Genomic DNA, 25,306 nt, shown 5'->3' on the forward strand with positions numbered 1-25,306 from the left:
CTTATGTTTTGTCCCCCTCCCTGTTTTTATATTATTTTTGCTTCCCTTCCCTTATGTTCATCTGTTTTGTATCTTAAAGTCCTCATGTGAGTGAAGTCATATGATATTTGTCTTTCTCTGACTAATTTCGCTTAGCATAATACCCTCTAGTTCTATCCACGTAATTGCAAATGGCAAGATTTCATTCTTTTTGATGGCTGAGTAATACTCCATTGTGTGTTTACCACATCTTCTTTATCCATTCATCCATCAATGGACATTTGGGCTCTATCCATACTCTGGCTATTGTTGATAACCCTGCTATAACCATACGGGGTGCATGTGCCCCTTTGAAACAGCATATCTGTATCCCTTGGATAAATACCTAGTAGTGCAATTGCTGGGTCATAGGGTAGTTCTATTTTTAATTTTTGGAGGAAACTCCATACTGTTTTCCAGAGTGGCTGCACCAGTTTGCATTCCCACCAGCAGTGCAAAAAAGATCCTCTTTCTCCACATCCTCACCAACATCTGTCGTTGCCTGAGTTGTTAATGTTAGCCATTCTGACTGGAGTAGGGTGGTACCTCACTGTGGTTTTGATTTGTATTTCCCTGATGATGAGTGATGTTGAGCGTTTTCTCATGTGTCTGTTAGCCATCTCGATGTCTTCTTTGGAAAATTGTCTATTCATGTCTTTTGCCCATGTCTTCACTGGATATTTGTTTTTTTGGTATTGAGTTTGATAAGTTCTTTATAGATTTTGGATACTAACCCTTTATCTGATATGTCATTTGCAAATATCTTCTCCCATTCTGTTGGTTGCCTTTTAGTTTTGCTGATGGTTTCCTTCACTGTGCAGAAGCTTTTTATTTTGATGAGGTGCCAGTAGTTCATTTTTGCTTTTGTTTCCCTTGCCTCTGGAGATGTGTTGAGTAAGAAGTTATTGTGACCAAGGACAAAGAGGTTTTTGCCTGTTTTCTCCTGTAGGCTTTTGATGGCTTCCTGTCTTACATTTAGGTCTTTCATCCGTTTTGAGTTTATTTTTGTGTATGGTGTAAGAAAGTGGTCCAGGTTCATTTTTCTCCATGTCGCTGTCCAGTTTTCCCAGCACCATTTGCTAAAGAGCCTGTCTTTATTCCATTGTATATTCTTTCCTGCTTTGTCAAAGATGAGTTGGCCATACATTTGTGGGTCCATTTCCAGGTTCTCTAATCTTTTCCCTTGGCTTACGTGTCTGGTTTTGTGCCAGTACCATACTGTCTTGATGATTACAGCTTTGTAATACATCTTGAAGTCCAGGATTGTGATGCCTCCAGCTTTGGTTTTCTTCTTCAGGATTGCTTTGGCTATTTGAGGTCTTTTTTGGTTCCATACAAATTTTAGGATTGTTTGTTCTAGCTCTGTCAAGAATGCTGGTGTTATTTTCATAGGGATCGCTCTTCACAAATTTCAAAAACACAGCAAAGCATTATTAACTATATTCACCGTAATGTACATTAGATCTTCAGAACTACTCGACTTGAATTACTGAAACTGTACTCCTGACCAGCATCTCCCCATTCTCTGCAAACCCTGCAGTTGGGAACCACCATGCTGCTGTCTGTTCCTATGAGTTTGACTGTTTTAGATTCCACATGTATAAGTGAGATCATGTACTATTTGTCTTTCTGTATCTGGCTTATTTCACTTAACATAAAGTCTTCTGGATTCATCGATGTCACAAATGGAAAAATTGTCTTCTTTTTTAAGGTTGAATAATTTTCCATTGTATGTATATGTATATATATATCACATTTTCTTTACCCATTCATATTTTGGATATTGAAAATAGAGCTGCTGTGAACATGGAAGTGCAGATATCACTTCATGGTCCTGATTTCAATTCTTGTGAATATGTATGCAGAAGTGGGATTGCTGGGTCATATGGTAGTTCTATTTTTAATTTTTTGAGGAATCTCCATACTATTTTTCATAGCAGCTGTGCCATTTTACATTTCTATCAACAGTGTACAAGGGTGCCAATTTCTTCACATCTTCACCAACACTTGTCATCTGTTGCATTTTTTTATAATAGCCATCCTAACAGATAACAGGTGATATCTCATTATAGTTTTGATTTGATATCCAGCATGGCTTGATCCTTAGAGTTTTTGCTCAGTATTCAAAACATATATCATAATCTTAGCAGAAATTTTGTTCTTATTCAAATGAATTTATATTCTCAAAATGTTTCCATCCTGCCTTTTATGCCTAACTTGGTTTAAAAATATAATTGAGCATAATATGAAAAATAATACAAAATAGTATGTGACTCTTTTTCAAGTGGATGTGGAAATCTTTGGTTACAATTAAGTACTTTTCTTTATGTAATTTAGTGACTTTGGCAGCAACATTGAAAATATGCTAATTTTTAAAATGATCAAATGGCCAGTTAATCACCAATTATCTGCTTAGATGTATAAACAACAGTAAAGATTTGAAAAATGTCCTTAGGAGGTGTAGACTGGAAATTTTTGATAATTTAATAATATCTGGCTTTTTAGGTTGGATAGTTTTATGTAATGATCACTTATTAGGATGATTTAAAGCCGTGATATTATGACAGGGAAGAACATATATTTAGAGTCTTGTACTCATGTTTACCCGACCTTACTCTAATAAAAAGGTTGATACTAATATGTGTATAATATCAAGTGGAATCTTCAAAGCCCACTGATGGTCTTGATAATGATAGAATAGTGGAGTCTTCAGTGAGAGAAATAAGAGGTCAAAGTTACCTCCCTTGACTAGCCATTAGAAAATTAGTATTATTGACTTCAGAGTTTATCTTAGAGTTAACTTTTCTTTCAAACACCAGACTTCTGAATCAAATTTCTACTGGATATCTTCATAAGAACGTTCCACAATCACCTTCATAAAACTCAGCATCTTTTATTTTTCAAAAATATTTTCTATTACTGTTGACTCTACCTTAGTCTAGATACTTGTCATTATCCATATCCAAAATTACTCAGTGGAATTGTTGGAATTGTCTCGTAACCGATTTCCCTGCTTCTTGCTCTCTGATCAGTTTAAAATCTATACTGAGTTATGCTTCTGACAGACAAATAAAATTGTACCATTTCTGTTTTCAATTGCTTATGTGGCCTCTCAGCTCAGTATGACAAATAATGACAAGTGATATTCATGTCATCCTATAGAGGACTATCTCAACTAGGTGATCTATACTCACGTTTTGGTCAAAGTAGTTGCTCTGCTCAAAACTTGCCAGCTTTCTGATGCCACTTTGCTTTTGCAGATGCCTTTCTTCATGACTGCAAGCTCTCCAACAGTTGTCTGATGAGGAATCCAAGAAATATTTTTTATCTCAGTCAAAACTCATCAGTACCATCATATCTGACTCCTCAAGGTAAGCTTACACTTCTTTCCACACATCAAGAATGCCATTAATTACATGTAAATTTGTTATCTCAGCTTTCTTCTCTCAAGATTTAAGTCCTTTTGAAGTAAAAGATCACGTTTTGTTATCTTATATTTTATATCAGGAAGCATAGTGCTTAGCCTGTGCCAGAATTTGGTGCAATGATAGCAGTCTCTTTGGGGACCACTGTGGAATTGGATTTATTCCCATCATTGGTGGGATCTGAGTTACCCATCGCAGATTCAGTTTGAGAAATTGTCCATTTACCTGCTTTGCTTGTTGGTCTATGGCATAATTTGGGGTATTGGGGGGAAGAAGAGCTATTAAAAAAAATTTTTTTTAAATGTAAAAGGTACAATGTTTAGACTGAAGCCAACTTTGCTATAAATCCTTCTATAGCATGTTGTCATTATTCTTGGGCAAGTTAATGAATGCTGAATCTTTAAAATAAGACTCACCATCTGTAGGGGCACCTCGGGGCTCAGTCAGTTGAGCATCTGACTTCAGCTCAGGTCATGATCTTATGGTTCTTGAGTTGGAGCCTTGCATTCAGCTCGGCTTGCTGCTGTCAGTGTGGAGCCAGCTTCAGATCCTCTGTCCCCTCTCTCTCTCTCTGCCCCTCCCCCACTCATTTTCTCTCTCTCTCTCTCTCTTTCTCTCTCTCTCTCTCTCAAAAAAAAAAGAAAGACTCCACATCTGTATACTGAATAATTGTTGTGAAAAGTAAAATGAAAAAGGTACCGTTATTATCATAAGCTGATAGTTATATAACTCATTCATTCTTATTAAGTCATAACTTGAGAACAAAACCAACTTTACAAGTTATATGAATAAATTTACACATAATGAGATCTGGATTTATAGGTTTAAGATTCATACCATAAGATTTTTCTGTATTTTCTTGGATATTAAAATCACTGGAGAAGTCTAAGAAAAAAAATTGTCTTTTTGAACATTTGTGTAAGAAAAGTTGAGCTTGTATATTTACTCCAGAATTTTTCAGTGTCATTTCAAATATACTAATGTACAATATTCTGTGAAACTAATGTGGGCCACTGCATGAAATATTTTCCCAAGATATTTTACTGTAGAACTTTTACCACTTATTTTTCATGGAACTTCTTTTCACATTTCTCAGAACTTATTTTCCTATGAAATTGGGTTTGGAACATCATATTTAACACCAGAATTTCTTTTTAGTGAGATGTAAAATACAATATTGTAACATGAGAGGTATTGAAACAGGACATTTTACCAGCACTGCAAAATAGGACTTCCTCTGGTAATGGAAATGGTCTATAAACTATTCTGTCCAATATCGCATCTACCGACATCATGAAGCTGTTAAGAACTTGAAATGTGTATATTACAAATGAAGAACTGAATATTTTATTTTATTTTGATTGATTTAAATTTAAATTTAAACAGCCATATGTGGCTGGTGACTTTCTAGTAGACATCTCAGTTCCAAGCAATTATTCTGTTGTGAACAATTAACAAGTTACGTCATTAAGTGGTATGGATTAGTTTTCCTTACTCGAACTGAAAGTTTAATCATGCCCCGGTTTTTCTTAGTAACTTTGTATAGTTCTATCCTTAATCAATTTGATGAAAATCATTTTGAATCCAGTTGAATTTCCTGCCACTGCCACTTCTTGAAACAAATAGTTCTTTAAATTTACTACCCACTATGAGTAAGGGCTTCCTGATCCTTATTCTAAGGTAATTTTACTCAATTTCAGTGGTTTACCTTTTACCCACTGTATCACAATTAGGCAAATAAATGCACTGATAGCTTATCATATTCCTGTTTACATAGATTTTGATCTTATTTTTCTGTACCTTCACCTTTTGAATTGAAGGATTACCATCATTATGATTGTACCTAACATTAAGAGGACCATAGGGGAAGGGGAAAGAAAAAGTTACAGAGAGGGAGGGAGGCAAACCATTGAATGCAAAGAACAAAGATGGGGGTTGGGAGAGAGGGGAAGGTGGGTGACGGGCATTGAGGAGGGCACTTGTTGGGATGAGCATTGGGTGTTGCATGGAAGCCAATTTGTCAGTAAATTATATTTTAAAAAATAAAAATAAAAACATATTTTTTTATAAATTTATTTCCTATTATTTTCTTCTTTCTAGTACAGAGGAAGGGGAATAACAAACAACCAAACAAACCTAACAACTATTCTCCCTCTCCCTTCTTAACAACCATCTTATCTCTGTTTTACCAAGGTTGTTTTTCCATCTTTGCAAGGGTCATCCATTCAGGAGTTTGAAAGATGACAAATGGCTAATCTGGTTGTTCATGCTCTATGCTGCTGAGACTGAGCTTTTGAGTGATAATACAGGGAAGCAGAAAGCTACTCTCTACAACATGAACCTTGTTCTTTCCTTGTTCTTTAGAAGCATATTGTTTTATGTTCATTCAGGACATTGTATTTTGGGGTGTTTCTTGCTGTTATCATTAAATACGTAAGAACTTTTTAAATATTTTGGTTGTGACAGCACAGCCTTCGGCCTGAGGGTGAGAGAAGGAATGGCAAACAAAACAAACAGCAATGGCAATTAAAATCTACTACTACAATTCTTTTTTCTGGGTTATAGACAGTTACACACAAATTGAATTGTGTACTTTTGTAATTTTTTTTCTCTGACCTTCCCTGTTCTGGCTTCCCTTTTTCTGCTTATTTTCATTTAATCATGAGGTTTTATAATTTATTTCATTAGTGTCTTCACTTATCAAAAATATTTTATGTTATCCAGCAACTTTAAGATTTCAAATCTTAGAGACTATGAGTTAAAGAGACTATGATGCACCCTGATCTCCATTTGTAATCCCTAATAAAAGCAATAGAAACATGTTTTAAGTGGCTCTACCAAAGCAAATTTCTTTTTTGCAATTGTTCCATAATCCTGAGTTTATACAATGTATTTAACCGACTTTTTAAAAAAAGACTTTTGAAAGAATTTTTTTAAAAAATTATAAAACTTTGGGGCGCCTGTGTGACTCAGTTGGATAAGCGTCCAACTTTGGCTCAGGTCATGATCTCACGGTTTGTGGGTTTGAGTCGCATGTCAGGATCTGTGCTGACAGCTCAGAGCCTGGAGCCTGCTTCTGACTCTCTGTCTCCCTCTTTTTCCCTGCTCTTCTCTCTCAAAAATAAATAAACATTAAAAAAAACCCAAAAACTTTAAGTTGGTTAAATTGACCCCTTTCTCTATGATCATTCCCTCTCTCTGATTACAAATTAATAATAAATTAATCCAACATGGTTTAATCTGGTTTTGCAAAGGACTAGATATGTTGCTTTTTTTTAAAGTTTATTTATTTATTTTGAGAGACAGAGAGAGGAGGGACAGAGAGAGAATCCCAAGCAGACTCCCTGTTGTCAACACAGAGCCTGGCTCAGGGCTCAGTGTCTCTAACTGTGAGAGATCATGACTCAAACCAAAATCAAGAATCAGACCTTTAACCAACTGAGCCACCCAGGTGCCCCTAGATATGTTGCTTTTTGTCAGATCCCCATATGTAATTCTAAAACTCATCCATGTCTGGCTCTTCCTTTTTTTCTTGGCACAACCCCAGCCCAATAAATGACTTAGGCACCAATAAATGACTGAATATGTTTAAGATGTTTTGGAGTTCAAGTTTTGCTTGCACCTTGCAGTTACCTCTAGCCTTTGAATTATTAGTAACTTTTGATACTGGGTAAGATCTCTGATATTGAGAGTGTCATATAACTATTCTATCCAGTGTGTCATCTCAGGTAAAAAGCAGAGTTGAGTTCCATGGTCTAAAGGCATAGGTATGTTCAACTTTTTTAGTGGATAATGCCAAACAATTTTCCAAAATGGTTTTATCACCTCATACCCCCACCAGCAGTCCATGAGAGTTCCGTTTGCCCTACATCTCAAAAACGCTTGGTTTTGTTTAAAAACATTAGCCATTTAGTGGGTTTGCAGTAGTGTGGAATTTTGTTTATAATTTACATTTTTGTAAGTCTATATGTGATTTGAAATACCCTCTTTTGAGAATTGCCTAAGTCATTTTCCTCCCCCCCCTTTATTTGGGTTGTCTGACTTTTTCCAATAAATGTATGTAAGTCTCTTGTGGGATGCAGGTATCGAAAAATATCTTCTCCTAATTTGTGGAGTTATCTTTTGATAATTTTAATGAAGTCCAATTAAAATTTTACCTTACAGTTATTGTTTTCAGTGCCCTGTTTAAGAAATCTTTAGCTACTCCAAAGTCATGAAGATTTTCTCCTGTAATAAAGTATTCGTTTCTAATACACATAGCTTAGCTCTGCTTTAGCTTTATTTGGAATTTTGAGTCTGACTTAGATTTCATTATCTTTTATTCCGTATCGTATCATGACACTTTAAGTATTATGGTAATTAAGGGTTTAATATAGCAATTACAACCCATGTGGATATGGGAAGAGATGGAGAAGTGTAAGCCCAGGAGGTTGCAATTGAGGTATTGAAGAAATAGTCACTAAATGGCTCTCAATGGAATATCTGGCTCTATTGGAAAAGCCAAAGCTTGAAGGAAATCCCAGAAGTCTTCACATTTAGCTTTTGAGTTGTATATAATATGCTTCATCTAGAAGCAGAAGCTTCCTTCTAAGTGGTAGAATGCACGAATGTTGATAATCTATTCTTTACTTTGCAGGCATTGTATCAGTAGGTCCCAGACCACTAGACACCTAAAAACTGTACTCATATAGTGGACTCCAGAATTAATGTAATTCTTTTCTGCTACCCTCACAAGTTCATGTGTCTGACCAAGGCCATCAGTGTACTTAGCATTTCTTCTTCATCTGGTTTGATTAACATGATGCCCTCATTGTATAGTGAATCAATATGACCCTATATTGTGACCCTGTGTTCAGTTATCTTTACAATGTTGGGTATTCAATTTTTCTACTGTATCTGAGTAAGTGGCTGTAGGTCCCTTTGGAGGAAATAATGGGAAAGTCACTATTCTATTCACCTGCTCTGGTGTTACAGAGACCTTCCTCTTAGGACTCCATCTTCCTGTGTCCATGAGTTTCAAGGTTGAAACTGGCTCAAGTCAAAGAATTGGCCAAGAGAGTATTTTTGTTGTTGTTATTTTGTTTCTTGTTTTTGTTTATTTAGTAGCTTCAAAACTTATTTAATCATTCTTCTAATTTTAGACATGTATAATTTTTATTTTGAGGGAGATTTTTTTTATTGAAATATAATTAACATAAAGTTTTATGTTAGTTTCAGATGTACAACATAATGATTCAACAATTCTTCTGTACATTACTCAGTGTTCACTATGATAAGTGTAGTCATCATCTGTCACCAAACAACATTATTACAATCTTGTTGACTGCATTTCCTATGCTGTACTTTTCATACCTGTAATTGGAAAATTTTTAAGTTTATTTATTTTGTACTTCATAATCCTCTTTATCTATTTCACCCATTTTCCCACCCAACTGTCTTCTGACAACCACCAGTTTTTTCACAAAAGTCTGTTTTTTATAGGGGCAACTGCCTTCAGTATTTTGGCAGTGTATATTTAATTTTTTTGAATATTTAGATTGAGCAGTTTATTGGCAGCTCATTTTTTCTGCTCAGGGACACAGTGATCTATTAACCATTTCCTTCGTTCTAGAAAGGTCATGTTCTGTTGGCTGCTACTTCAACTTTCACACTAATTTAAGCACTGCCATCTGGCCTCTATTACTTAGGGATCCTATCAATCACGCAGCTCTCAGGGATCCCTGTTCTAAAACAGCATTTCTTATTATGTCCTACACCCATGAGTTACCACTGAGCTTTTCAGTGATGGTGGTGCCCCTTTCCCTAGAACATTCATTATTGCTTTGGTTAAAAAGGAAAGTGTCTTTTTTTTAAATTTATTTTTTAGTTACATCCAAGTTAGTTAGCATATAATGCAACAATGATTCAGGAGTAGATTCCCTAATGCTCCTTACCCATTTAGCCCATGCCCCCTCCCACAATTCTTCCAGCAACCATCTGTTTGTTCTCTATGTTTAAGAGTCTCTTATGTTTTGTCCCTCTCCCTGCTTTTTATATTATTTTTGCTTCCCTTCCCTTATGTTCATCTGTTTTGTGTCTTAAAGTCCTCATATGAGTGAAGTCATATGATATTTGTCTTTCTCTGACTAATTTCGCTTAGCATAATACCCTCTAGTTCTATCCACGTAGTTGCAAATGGCAAGATTTCATTCTTGTTGATTGCTGAGTAATACTCCATTGTATATGTATACCACATCTTTTTTATCCATTCATCCATCAATGTACATTTGGGCTCTATCCATACTCTGGCTATTGTTGATAGCCCTGCTATAACCATAGGGGGTGCATGTGCCCCTTTGAAACAGCATATCTGTATCCCTTGGATAAATACCTAGTAGTGCAATTGCTGGGTCATAGGGTAGTTCTATTTTTAATTTTTGGAGGAAACTCCATACTGTTTTCCAGAGTGGCTGCACCAGTTTGCATTCCCACCAGCAGTGCAAAAAAGATCCTCTTTCTCCACATCCTCACCAACATCTGTCGTTGCCTGAGTTGTTAATGTTAGCCATTCTGACTGGAGTAAGGTGGTACCTCACTGTGGTTTTGATTTGTATTTCCCTGATGATGAGTGATGTTGAGCATTTTCTCATGTGTCTGTTAGCCATCTCGATGTCTTCTTTGGAAAATTGTCTATTCATGTCTTTTGCCCATGTCTTCACTGGATATTTGTTTTTTTGGTATTGAGTTTGATAAGTTCTTTATAGATTTTGGATACTAACCCTTTATCTGATATGTCATTTGCAAATATCTTCTCCCATTCTGTTGGTTGCCTTTTAGTTTTGCTGATGGTTTCCTTCACTGTGCAGAAGCTTTTTATTTTGATGAGGTGCCAGTAGTTCATTTTTGCTTTTGTTTCCCTTGCCTCCGGAGATGTGTTGAGTAAGAAGTTATTGTGGCCAAGGACAAAGAGGTTTTTGCCTGTTTTCTCCTGTAGGCTTTTGATGGCTTCCTGTCTTACATTTAGGTCTTTCATCCGTTTTGAGTTTATTTTTGTGTATGGTGTAAGAAAGTGGTCCAGGTTCATTTTTCTCCATGTCGCTGTCCAGTTTTCCCAGCACCATTTGCTAAAGAGCCTGTCTTTATTCCATTGTATATTCTTTCCTGCTTTGTCAAAGATGAGTTGGCCATACATTTGTGGGTCCATTTCCGGGTTCTCTAATCTGTTCCCTTGGCTTACGTGTCTGGTTTTGTGCCAGTACCATACTGTCTTGATGATTACAGCTTTGTAGTACATCTTGAAGTCTAGGATTGTGATGCCTCCAGCTTTGGTTTTCCTTTTCAGGATTGCTTTGGCTATTTGAGGTCTGTTTTGGTTCCATACAAATTTTAGGATTGTTTGTTCTAGCTCTGTGAAGAATGCTGGTGTTATTTTGATAGGGATTGCATTGAATATGTAGATTGCTTTGGGTAATATCGACATTTTAACAATATTTGTTCTTCCAATCCAGGAGAATGGGATATTTTGCCATTTTTTTGTGTCGTCTTCAATTTAAAAAGGAAAGTGTCTTTTGAGCCACCTTACACCTTAGACAGCTGATGAGGTTTTTTGCCTCAGGTAGCATATTTATTAAAGTATGTCCATTTCTCTGAGAATTTTAATCTCTTCTTTCACTGTCTTTTATGGAAAATTTGGCATTTCTATTTACTCTTAGCCATCACTTTATCCAACAATCAAGAGCTTTCCCATTTCCAAGAACAGAATATTAATACTATATTCTGGAGGATGTCTTGCTAAGATGATAAATCTTGTATCATGAGAGTGTCTCATATCTATAAATTCTCCATTATGCAACTAAAAATTCTTCCCTTGCTTGCTCAGACCATGTACATTCCCTAGGATCCTGCCAGTATTTGATGGCTACATCTTAAATATTATTTCAGCTATACTTCCTTTGCTCTCTCAGTAGGTCCAACACTTCCCTGTCATGCTCTGTTGTAGCTTCCTTGTACTTACAGGCCTGGTGATCAATAAGAGTAGTGAGGGTAAACCCTGTGGAAGAGACATGCTTTCGTGCAAATCAGAGGCCTCTATTTCGTCTTCAAGCAAGAAGGTACACTCACCTTTAACATGGAGAAATATACCATTTCTGAGCACCACACAGTTCAGACGAATTGGAAGATTCAGAATTTCTGAAAGCATCAATGTAAATAACTTCCAATTCATTCCTTAATGTCCCTCTCTCTTCCAATCAATGACCGGAATTTGTTAAAACATACTAAATGAGGTTGGTAATTCACACTCTCTTGTAGCTCTTCTTATAAATAAGTTTATAGATAATTCCTGGTTCAAATCTTTATCTTCTCATGCCCTCTGGCTGCTAAAGTTGAGAGTCTCCACATGTTGCTAAGAAAGTTCTTTAGTTTTCACACTAAGACTTTAATTGATAAATAATCATCTTCGGCCTTTCATCCACTTTCTTTAATGCACTAGAACCTAGAGAAAGCCAGTCAATTCCATAAATACTGTGTTACTTACCCATTTTCTTAAATGCCTGTTTTTTGCCCCCACCAGTATCTTTCCTTCCCTGGTATTCCTTATCAAGTCACCATCAATGAGAATTTTAAAAATTGCATGGATACTATATTTTGTTGGCTCTCTATGTTATATCTATTCCCAGCGATGGAGTCTTTCTTGCTAGCTGGTCGCACAGCACCAAAATCCCAGGTTTTTTTCAGGCTACTTCTGGTACCATTTGTTTTATGTTGCCTTTCAGAGATTGAGATTAAGGTTTTCATTCAGTAAATTAATTGAGTAAATACCCTTGGGGGCATATGTGAGGGAGTAAAGGAGGTAAGATTGAATGGAAGAGAAAATGAATTGTGATTCTGTCTCAACAGAGGTCTTAGCTAGTTCAGGGGGGTATCTAGAGTTTTCCCAACTTTCAGCAAAGTTTATAGCTCTGCTTTAGCTAGTCACTGGATACGGACTCCAGGAGGGACTATGGCCTAGGGCAAGGTTGCATACTTTCACTGAGAGAAATTTTTGGAAAGTCATTCAGCTGTGAGATTTTGGCTATAGAAATGTTCAGCAGCTGGACAATGAGTGTTAGTTCCCAAAGGGTACCTGAGAAGCACACACGGCAACCACTATAAGGCATTTAGGAAAACTAATGGGATTGGGCCAACAGTTTTAGATTTTTTTTGTCTTTTCTAATTCTCATCAGAAAGATACCCACCCCAGAGGAAATACTCAAATATCAGATGGAAAGAATGACTTGTCAGTTGGACATAAGATAGGCTGTCTTCTTAGCCACTTTAGTGCGTGCCCAATGACCCCATGAAGAGTGTCATTGGTGGCAGGGATGGAGGTTATACATGGACCCAGTGGCCTATGCCCCTCCTTAGTAAAATTGATCCACATACTGTCCTTGGTGAAATAGATGAGAACTAATAGATGAGAACATAACCCTTTCTCCTGTCAATAGCACACCATTGTTTAGGGATGACCAGGTGGCTACTTAGTGGAAAATTAATTGCATGAGTCTCTTTCCACCCTGGAGAGGGTCATGATTCAGACTTAATGGACTGTATACCAATTCTGAAAATGGGTTATTTTCCCAGCCCATAAAATTGCTACCAGCACCACCTTCTGAGGACTTAGAGAATGCCAGATTTGCTGACCTAGGATTCCTATATAATATTGCCAAAGCGAAAAGGGATTATTTTACTGCAAGAGACATGGAATAATGGGCACTTGGTCATAAAATGAACAAAGTTTACTCTATGAAGAATCATCCAGGAGCAGCCAGTGTAATATAATAATTTAATAGCCTATTAAAGGCTCAGTGGATGAGCCAACCTGAGAACATCTATTGGAACACTATATTAAAGTTTTTAGTGGATACATTCAATTAATGGCAAATACATAGTGCTCTGTCTCCACTTTCTAGAATCAACAGTCTATAAATCAAGTGACATTGGGATTAATTCCCTTCACCATCACTCCCAATAACCCACTTATGTTATTTAGGTTTTCTATCCTTTTAACTTTAAGTTTTGACCGATTAGAGATCCTGGATAAAACAGTTTGATCAGGTTACATGTATGCGTTCTTCATTTTGGTGGACAAGAAGTCAACTAGGGTCCTGTTTCAAGATTGAAACATACAGAATTATGTCCGGACAAGAGTGTACTCACTCTTACCACTCCTATTCAACATAGTTTAGAAGCCTAGCTAAAGCAATCAGGCAAGAAAAAGAAACAAAAGATATCGGAATTGGAAAGGAAGAAATAAAATTGTCTCTATTTGCAGATGACATAATTTTATATATAGAAAATTCTAAAGACTCAACCAAAAAACTGTTAAATATAATCAATGAATTCAGTATTTGCAGGATCCAAATTAACATGCAAACATCAGTAGCATTTCTATGCACTAACAACTAATTTTCTGAAAAAGAAATAAAATCAATCTCATCTGCAATAGAATCAAACACAATAAAATACTTAGGAATAAATTTAACTACGGAGGTGAAAGATTTCTACTCTGAAAACTACAAGACATTGATGAAAAAAAAATTGAAGAAGACAAAAATAGATAGAAAGATATTCTATGTTAATGAGCTGGAAAAATTAATATTGTTAAAATGTCAATGCTACCAAAAGGCATCTATAGATTCAGTGCAATCCCTGTCAAGATTCCAATGGCATTTTTATAGAAGTAGGAAAAAAACATTCCTAAAGTGCATGTGGAACCACAAAAGTCCCCAAATAGCCAAAGAAATCCTGAGAAGTAACAAAACAGGCAGCATCACACTTCTGGATTTTGATCTATACGGTAAAGCTATAGTCATCAAAATAGTATGAGGCTGGCATAAAAACAGCCACATAGAACAATGGGACAGTATCAAGAGCCCAGAAATAAACTCAAGCATATAAGGTCAAGCATATAAACAAGGATACTCAGTGGAGAAAAGGTAGTCTTTTCAATAAATGGTGCTGGCATAATTGGATATTTATGTGTAAAAAAATGAAGATGGACACATATCTTACACTCCAAAAATTATCTCAAAATGGAGTAAAGACTTAAATGTAAGGCCTGAAATCATGAAACTCCTAAAAGAAAACATAGGAATGAAGCTCCTTGACATGAGTCTTGGTAATGAGGTTTTGGATACAACACCTAAAGCATAAGCAACAAAATAAAAAATAAACATGAGATTACATCCAACTGAAAAGCTTCTGGAGAGCAAAATAAGCCACCAACAATATAAAAAGCTAACCTATGGAATGGGAGGGGCACCTGGGTGTTTCAATCAGTTAGGCATCTGACTCCTGATTTTGGTTCAGGTTATGATCTCATGGTCATGAGATTGAGCCCCATCTCAGGCTCTGCACTGTTAGCATGGAGCTTGGGATTCTCTGTCTCCCTCTCTCTCTGCCCCTCATGTGGTTGTGTGCATGTGCTCTCTCTCTCACTCAAAATAAGTAAATAAACTAAAAAAAAACTATGGAAAGGGAAAAAACATTTGTAATCTATATATCTGATAATGGGTTAATATCCAAAACATATAAAGAGCTCATACAGCTCAATAGCAGAAACAAAACAAACAAACAAACAAACAAAAAACAAATAATGGACAAAGGACCAGAATAGACATTTCTCCAAAGAAGATACACAAAAGGCTACAGGGACATGAAAAAATATTCAACATCACTAGTCATTAGTGAAATGCAAATTAAAACCACAATGAGATAAGGACCTAAGACCTGTTAGAATGGCCATCATGAAAAAGAATAAAAGATAACAAGGACTGCCGTGGATGTGGAAAAAAGAGAACCCTTGTTCACTGTTAGTGGGATTGTAAGTTGGTACACCCGCTATTCAAAACAGTATGGACAAAAGTTAAAATTAAAAAGTTAAAAATTAACTTTTTAACCCAAAAAGTTAAAATGAATGGGGCACCTGGGTGACTCAGTTGGTTAAGCGTCTGACTTTGGCTCAGGTCATGATCTTGCTGATCCTGTGTTTGAGCCCTGCGGCGGGCTCTGTGCTGACAGCTCAGAGCCTGGAGCCTGTTTCAGATTCTGTGTCTCCCTCTCTCTCTCTACCCCTCCCCTGCTTGCACTCTGTCTCTCTCCCTCTCAAAAATAAATAAACATTTTTTTAAAAAAGTTAAAAAGTTAAAATTAAAACTACCATACAATCCAGTAATTCCACTTTGTGGAATATATCCAAAGGTAATATAAACATTAACTGGAAAATATATCTGCACCCTCGTGTTTATAACAGTATTTATAATAGCCAAGACATGGCTAACCTAAGTGTCCATCAGTGGATGAATGGAAAAAGAAGTTGTAGTATATATTTACAATGGAATATTATTCAGCCATTAAAAATGAGAAAGTCATACCATTTGTGACAACACGGACAGACCTTGAAGGTGTTATGCCAAGTGAAACAAGTCAGATGGAGAAAGATGAACACTGTATGGTCTAATGTATATTTGGAATTAAAAAAAAACAAAACAAAAAAAAAAACAAAAAAAAAAAACCTCTCCAAAAGAGAGATAAGACTTGTGGTTACCAGAGGCACATGGTGAGAGAGGTGGGATTGGAGAAAGTGGTCAAAAGGTACAAACATCCAGTTATGAGATAAATAAGTACTAGGGATGTGATGTACAACATGATGACTATAGCTGTGTGATATATAGGAAAATTGTTAAGAGCTTAAACCCTGAGAGTTCTCATCATAAAGAAATTTTTTTGTGTGTGTTTTATTGTTTTCTCTTAATCTGTTTGAGAAAATGGATGTTAGCCAAACCTATTATAATTATTTCACAATATATGCAAATAAAGCCATTGTGCTGTCCTCTTTATTTTTTTTTAACATTTTTTAAAAAGTTTATTTATTTATTTATTTATTTATTTCAACGTTTTTTTATTTATTTTTGGGACAGACAGAGAGAGACAGAGCATGAACGGGGGAGGGGCAGAGAGAGAGGGAGACACAGAATCGGAAACAGGCTCCAGGCTCCGAGCCATCAGCCCAGAGCCTGACGCGGGGCTCGAACTCACGGACCGCGAGATCGTGACCTGGCCGAAGTCGGACGCTTAACCGACTGCGCCACCCAGGCGCCCCAAAAGTTTATTTATTTTGAGAGAGACAGAGACAGTGCAAGTCGGGGAGGGGCAGAAAGAGAGGGAAAGAGAGAGAATCCCAAGTAGGCTCCAAGCTGTGAACACAGAGCCTGATGTGGGGCTGGAACTCGTGAACCTGTGAGATCATCACCTGAGTCGAAATCAAGAGTCAGATGCTTAACCGACTGAGCTACCCAGGCTTTAAACTTATGTAGTGATGTATGCCGGTAATTTCTCAAACTGAAATATATATATATATGGAACTCAGAGGATTTGCTGGTATATTTTTTTTCTTTCTTGTCTAATGATAACAGTGAATGGGCAATTTCATATACCACAGGATGACAGTAAGGGTTCATACCCCTTAGGAATAAAGGTATGAACTTTCCGCTCAGAAAATGTTGGCTATCTAAAATTCTGGCCAAGGATGAAGGAAATATGTGTGAGGGAAATCAGAACTGTGTAAGCACATTGTTTAGTTTCTATCCCAGGGCTTCTCTGATGACATGAAAATCTAAATATTCATTTTTATCTCATTTTGGAAAAGTAAAACATTTCCAGGAGCAGCCCTCAAATAGATGAGAACCTTTGGATAAGTACTTCTTACAATTGATCCTCAGATGGATAGTATTAAGAGACATTACATATACTCTTTGGAAAGTCTCAGGGGGAACTAAGTCACAGCTACCCACAACTGCAACTTTGATAAGTTATTTTTGGCTGTTTTGGGTTACCATTACAAATGCCTAGCTAGTTAAGATTCTTTTTCAGTGAGAACAGATTATGATGCTATTCATAATAGAAAGGATTTAATTTCAACCTGCCATCAGGTGGGTGGAAGATTTCCTACTGTTGGTGCCATGTGTGGAGCTCAGCATTGATGTCTGCTTAAAACAGAGTATAATGAGGACAATTCTAAGGTATTAAGCTTGTTCGTAAACTCTATTATTGCAGCCCTGAGATTTTATACTTGAGTTCATTAAATAAGAAAGGTAGTGCCTGATAAAGTGGTTGTCTGTCCTGTATGGATTGTTTTATCTCATCCACCTGATTATGGAAAGTTTCGTCTTCAGTGGATGCCCTTTGATGAATATTCACATGAGAAACAAATATTTTCACAAACTGTACTCATTTTGAGCAGGATACCATCATACCCCTACTCTAGGCTTTCTAATCTCAGTCTTACAAACATTCTCTTCATTTTCCTGACTAATTTTAAAAACAAAATGTTAAACACTACCATAAATCAGTATATATACACTTTTATTTAATTATCCTTACACTGAGTGTGGACAATCAGGAATACCATCTCATATTTTGTCTGCTTGTAGGATCTCTTTACCACTATCCTTCCTACTCATACAGAAAGTGTATGGTGGTAACATATTATATACAACCATCTGTGAATAAGGCCTGGTTTTTTTTTTTTCACTCCATAGACTTGTCATAGGGAACCCTCCATGAGGCCATTGGTGTAAGAAAGAAGAAAAGTGGCAACACAGTAGTGTCTGAGCTGTGTGAACTTGCCATGTCTTCTGGACCTATTGAAGTCTAATTTCACTTATGCTGTATTTTCAAATAATGGATTGTTTCTATACACTTCCCATTTTATGTCCTGGTGGAACGGAAAGCTAGCAGTTCATAATGGATAGCTCATTTTTCAAAAAGAAATGAAAAATCAATTTACAATAAAATTATGATATTTCAATACATAATTATGTATTTCAATACATAAATACTCAGACACAACTGTGCTGGAAGGCATAACAAAGTAGAGATGCTCTGTCTGTGTCTGCCACAGATCTAAACTAATTCGAGGGTATTGTGTGGGTGACTCAAATATCACTAGTAAAATTACCATTGGTGAAGAAATTTTCTGTAATAGTAAACAATTATTGGTACATTCAGAACAAAATAGCGCATAATTTTCTCATGATTTATTTTGGTGTTTTTTTTAAATGTAAGACATAGTTAGATTTTGTCTTTAATTTTTAACCTACAGCTGACTCTTAAAGGCAGGAGTTCATTGTTGGAGTTGGGAGAAGTTGAAGAAATAGAAAACCATGTTTCAAAAAATAGCCTGAGTGTGCCTGAAAAAGTTCTGCTTATAAGACAGTATACTGAGGCCCATTGTTTACAAACTTAATTCTCTTCATGCACTTATAAGACAGTATACTGAGGCCCATTGTTTACAAACTTAATTCTCTTCATGCAAAAAATCTCTGTTACTAGTCCATATTTTAATAAAACATCATACTATCTGGAGCCCAAGAAGCAGATAAATTATGATGTTAAGCCATTCATAACTCAATTTTCTCTGCCAATAATTAGCTTGAGAAAGGAAATGGGGTCAATACTGGCCAATGATAAAATAGTTGAAATTTGATAAAGTTGGGAGTTTCCACTGGTGTAAAAGTTGTCAAGAAGAAACACCCCTTCCTTATTCATTGGAAGTTGTTGGCTCTGTATGGAATTGCAGTAGCCATCGTGATAATACAGAAAACAGGTATACACACTCTTTTTTATAAACAAAAGAAACTGGGACCCTTGATCCTGACACTGAGTATAAATTAACCAATGTTGTAGTATTCCTGACATCTGGATTTCTTTTTTCTTGAGATAATATATCCTCTCATTATTTAAGCTATTTTATTTAGAATTTCTGTACCTTGATATCATTCTAATTGGTATAGCAAGTATTGAAGAGTTGTTTTAGCATTACATTTATATTTATTGTGTAACCTAGAATCTAACATCAAAAAGTGCTCAAGAACTATATTCAAATTAACCAATAAATGAAATATTTTCACTATTGAACCTAAGCAATCACTTGATATTATTAATAAACATATGAAAGAAGAATTTTTATTTCTTTTTTCCCCAAAGTACTCAGTAATCCAATAGGGAAAAGAAAGGAGTGACCTATTCTATTTAATATATATAAAATTAAATACTTTTCTAGTATAAAGGTGAATGAAAAATCACGTCTGTTATTCACAATATGTGTAATGCTATTTTTAAAGTGATATTAATGCAGATTACACATTAGTATTTTACCTAAGGATTTGCATAGCATTAGCTTATGTTTCTGGTAATAGTGAATATTGATTTCCCGGCTTTTTCAGGAGTTTTTCAAAAGGTTTTACATACACTCACACACACACACACACACACACACACACTAAAAATCCTCATTTCTAGCTGTCTTTTACTTTGTGGTGAAAAATGAAAGTGTGCTACTTTAAAAATTATCTGAGGGTGCCTGGGTGGCTCAGTCATTTAAACATCTGGCTCTTGATTTCCACTCTGGTCATGATCTAACAGCTCGTGGGGTGGGGCCTTGTGTCGGGCTAGGGGGGTGCTGAAAGCAAAGAGCCTGCTTGGGATTCTCTCTTTCCCTCTCTCTCTGCCCCTCTCTCGCTCTCTTGCATGCCCACATATTCTTTCTCTCTCTCTCTCTCTCTCTCTCTCTCTCTCTCTCTCTCTCCCTCCCTCCCTCCCTCTCTCTCTCTCTTAAAATAAACTTAAAAAATGATCTGGGGTAGCCTTATATTAATTTCTGGTAGGTAGCCAATATAAAGAAATTTTAGAGAAAACATAATTATAAAGAATATAGGAGAGTGATAGATCCAGGTTTCCAGTTATGGCAAGAATGAATCTGGAGGATAAAAGGTACAGCATAGGGAATACAGTCAGTGGCATTGTAATAGTATCGTATGGTGACAGATGGTAGCTACTCTTGTGCTGAGCATAGATTAACATATAGACTTGTCAAATTACTATGTTGTACACCTGAAACTAATGTAACATTGTGTGTTAACTATAATTTAAAAGTTTTGCAGTTAAAAAAATAATGGAGTAAGAGCTTTATAGAACTATATGTGCAGCTGTCTTTGCTCTTGCCTACTGTAGGATGATCAGCAAGTGTTTTCATTAAAGCAATTAGATGAATACTCTAAATACTTAAAATTATTAGGTCTACTGTATACATGAAATGATGAGCAAAGCGGGAAAAAAAAAAAAAACTCAGGAAAGAACTCAGAATTTCCTTCAAAGAAGCCTTATCACAAAAAGATTAGATGGATGGGCCAATTGTCAGTTAAAAGGCAGAGGATGTATAAGGCATAAGGAAATTTTTTTCTGCATCGTATGATTCAGTTCTGTGTTTATTCAAAAGTGTTAAAGCAATAAAGGCTAAACATGTTTTCAAACTTTAATTACTAATGATATGTGTTAAGTGCCAACCCTCTGTCAAATTTGGCATCATCCCTTATACTGGGTAAATGCAGCTTATTTCTTGGATGTATTTCATGTACTTCATATTAGATGTAATATTAATATTTCTAGAAGCACTTGGAAAGAGGTAATTTATATGATGATTAGGAGAAAACTTAAGCATCAGGAGACAGATTTCTCAAAGGACTTTTGTTTTGGGTATAAGTGTGAATCAGGCATTAAGTTGTAAATGCATGCTTCTTAGAAACTTAAGAGAATCGGGGCACCTGGTTAAAGCATCAGTTAAGCGTCTAACTCTTGGTTTTGGCTCAGGTCATAATCTCACAGTTTGTGAGTTCAGGCCGCACATGGGGATCCATGCTGAAAGTGGGAAGCCTGCTTGAGATTCTCACTCTCCCTCTCTATACCCCTCCCCTGTGCACTCTCTTTGTCTCTCAAAAATGAATAAACTTAAAAAAAAACAAACCTTAGAGAATCTTCTATGAGAGAAATAACAACAACAAAACTGACCATTTCTTCTACAGAAGATTAGAATCTAAACCTGAAGAGTACAACATATTAATTGACCTTTTAAATAATTAATTATTTTTAAAGCTTAGTGAGCCATCTTGCTTTGGAAATGAAGGAGACAATATATTTTTTGTTTTTGTTTTTAAAAGTAATTTGTTATGCTTTCTTGCATACTGAAGTCTTCTATTTCTCTTTCTTCAGTTCAGGTAGTAAATAGTAAACCAGAATATTAACTGAATTCTCATAAAACACGTACAATGATGTTTGGACTTGTTTTTATTTGTTTTTTGTTTTGAGTTGAGTTTGTAACACTTTGTATGATCTTATGTGATTTCTGATTGCTAAGTTGATATAAAATAGTAGAAAATGACTTATCATACTAACATTGCCTTTATATCTATATATTATTGCCAGCTGTTAGTTCCAACAGGAAGTTGGAAACTTCCATTTTTAAGTGAATTCATTTTATTTAATACAGTAATTAAATAATAATTCACATATACCTAAATTTCTCATCAAGTAAAGGAATACTATGTAATATATTAAAAATATAAAACTTTCACATATATATATATATATATGATATGTATATCCCCTTTGCCATTTCTTTATTTTCATTTAGAATGAAAAGGCTTAGAGACTGAAAATAATTTAGTCAAGTTCTTCTCATTTGATCTCATATAATGATCTGAGAGTTTTAAAATTGTAGAGAACTATCATACACATCATATAGTTTCTAAATGGTAATAAGTCTTAATACCAATAATTTGACAACTATATGTAATGCACATATTTCTTAAAAATGCATTACATAAAAACTGACACAAGATAAAATAGAAATCAGAATAGTTCTATAGGTATAATAAAAATTGCATTAATTATCAAAAAACTTTCCAAAGAACTCCAGTCCTAGATGCTTTCACTGAACTGTACTGAACTTTTAAGGAATACGTAATATCAATTTTATATAAGCTTTTTCAGAAAATGGAGAAGAATAAAATAACTTCCAACTCATTTTATGAAGTCATTGGAGTCCTAATAGTAAAACTTGATAAGGATGTTGCCAATTTAAGACTATACAAAAAATTAGAGGGTGGTAATCAAAGACACTTTCTTTTGTTATTAAAATAATGAGATATTTAACTAAGTAAAATCAAGTTTTACTAAAAATACACCTCCATGTCCTGTGACATGATTCAAATTATTTTAAAATCTCCTGACCTTAGGAGGAAAAAAGTGAGAATTTTGATAATCCCATATAAAAGTGCAAGTTCTCTATTCTAACTTCCTCTGCTGTTTTAAGTGAGCATTGAGTATTTGCAACACTCTAATTTTAACAATAAAGGACAAGAGATATCTATAGTAATCATCATACAATGTCATTATTTTTATGTTGTAAAGTGTATAATTAGGTGCTACTTACCTGGCAGTTAAACTGCTGATCACTTTGATCATTCAGAGAATATCTTCTACCTTGAAATATGTGAAAAGCCTTCCTAGCAGGACAGGATTATTTAGTGTAGTTAAGGAGAGCTAAAGATAGTTGTGTAGAGTGACATTTGCCTAGAATGTTAATTGGTCTTGTAACAGAAGAAGAGTTTATTTCAAATTAGTTATTTAATAAATATATTGAGAATATGTTATATTCTACAGTTTTGGGAAATGATTGGTTAAAAACAATGAAATTATGTTTATTAAAGCTTCTAAATATTCTTTGTGCTCTATTGTGCATTGTGAATCACCAAGAAGACAATAAAATATGCAACTAAGGACAGTATATGACTGTGCATTTTTTCAGTGCACAAAATTGTCCAGCTGAGTTTTTAAGTTGTTGCTGAAATCCAATTGTGCTCCATTTAGCAATCATGCGGTGCTTTTTTGAAAGGGAATATCTTTTCTACGTAGTTCAAGTTTGCCTGATTTGCCTTTCTAGAGTGAAGACATTTTTTTTGTCTAATTGGTTAATCTGGAATATTTTTCCAGTTTTACTGAGATACAATTGACATATAACCTTGTATTAGTTTAAAGTGTACAACATGATATATGTGTATATTGCAAAATAATTGATTACCGCAACTAAGTAAACATTCATCACCTTACATAGTTATAATTTTTTTCTTCTGATGAAATCTTTTAAGATCTGTTCTCTGTAATTTTATAATACACAATACAGTATTGTTAACTCTAGTAACTGTCATGTACATGACATCCTCAGAACTTACTTATCTTATAGCCAGAAGTTTGTACCTTTTGACCACCTTCACCTCTTTCCCCCACCTTCCCCAAGTATACAGAAGGTAATTCCTCTTTAAAATTTTTCATTTCCTTTCTTCTCTTTGTCCTCTACCACCCAACCCCCCGCCCCCAACACATGCTTTATTTTCCCCAGTTTTAGAGGAAAACCTTGGTGTTTCACCATTAAGAATGATTTTAGTTCTAGATTGTTTTTTGTAGATGCCTTTTATCAGGTTGAGGAAATTCTCTTCTACTTTTATTTTGTTGATATGTTTTATCAGGAAAGAATGTGTTGGACTTTGTTAAATGGTTCTTCTGTGTCTATTGAGATAATTATGTGGTTTTCCTTTCTTATTTCATTCATATAATGAATTATATTAAGTTTTGGGTATGAAATCATAATTGCATTGTAATCAACTTTATTGAGATATACTTTACATACAAGAATATACATTCATTTTAAGTTAACAGTTCCATGAATTTTTCAAATATATTCTAATATATTCTTTGTGCCCAATAATTTTAGAATATTTTAGAATATTTTTATTTAGAATATTTTAGAATATTATTGTTACCCCCAAATTTCCTTCATAACTCTTGGCGATTATCTCTTCATAGCCAGCCCTTGCCAGTGCAGTATTTAATGTAATTGCTATTACTGTAGAATCATTTCACCTGTCCTAAAAATTTATGTAAATAGAATCATGCAATTTATACTCTCTTGTATCTTATTTCTTTTACTCACATAATGTTTTAGGATCATGAAATGTTTTGCTTATCTGTAGTTCATTTATTTTCCTACTATCATTTTATTGTATGAATACACCATAATTTATCATTTTGCCTGGCAATGGACATTTGTGTTGTTTTTATGTGGGAGCAATAATTATTTAAATGACTTGCTGTACAAGTCTTTGTATGGCTATGTATTTTTATTTTTCTTCTGAAAATACCTAGGAGTGGAATTTCTGGGTTGTTTGTGTTTTGTATATTAATTAATTAATAATAACTTTCAAGCTGTTTTTTAAAATGGTTGCCATTTAATATTCCCACTAGCAATGTATGAAAATTTCAGTTTCACATCTGCACTAGTTATTGTCAGTCGTTTTAGTTCTCTGTTACTGAATGTATAGAGCTATTTCATTATGATTTTAATTTGGACTTCTTTGATACCTAGGCATGTCAGGCATTTTAACATCTACCTATAGGCCATTTTTCTATCAATCTATCTATCTATCTATCTATCTATATTTATTTTGTGAATTATCTGTTTAAATGTCACATTTTTCACATTAGTTGAAATGTTCTTTATGTGTTCTGGAAACATACCCTTTATCAAGCATTTGTATTGCTAATAATTTCTCCCAGTGTGTGGTGTACATATTCATTATTTTAATGTTGTATTTTGAAGCACATTTTTCAAATCAATTCCAAATTATCATTTTTTTCTTATGATTTGTGCTTCATGTACTCTTAGAAATATTGTTCTATCGTAGATAAAAAAGAATTTCTTCTATGTCTCCTTCTGTACATTTTATTTGTTATTTCTAGAATTTCCACTTGATTCTCTTTTTGTTTCTGTTTCTCTGCTGGAATTTTCCATTTCTTGGCTGAAATATTCAGTCTCTAAATACATGGTATTTTATTTCACTGAGGTTGTAGTAGCCACTTCTAAATTCTTGTCTGCTAGTACTAACATCTGGTTTCTCTTAGTTTGGGATTTAATTGATTTTCTTTTCTCTAGTCCTGTGTCCCATTTTTTT

General features: G+C 35.0%; 1 long non-coding RNA gene across 1 annotated transcript in view; it reads left to right on the top strand.

The window, feature by feature from the left end:
* The window catches only part of LOC109254943 (uncharacterized), a 72,051-nt gene that overhangs the window by 9,260 nt on the left and 37,485 nt on the right, over positions 1-25,306 (top strand). Inside the window, exon 2 of the long non-coding RNA XR_002075031.2 lies at positions 3,279-3,389. This is a non-coding gene — a long non-coding RNA (uncharacterized LOC109254943). The remainder of the gene's footprint in view (positions 1-3,278; positions 3,390-25,306) is intronic.

This window comes from Panthera pardus, unplaced genomic scaffold, assembly GCF_024362965.1.
Source record: "Panthera pardus isolate Hobbes unplaced genomic scaffold, ASM2436296v1 HiC_scaffold_24, whole genome shotgun sequence".
NCBI classification, from domain to species: Eukaryota; Metazoa; Chordata; class Mammalia; order Carnivora; family Felidae; genus Panthera; species Panthera pardus.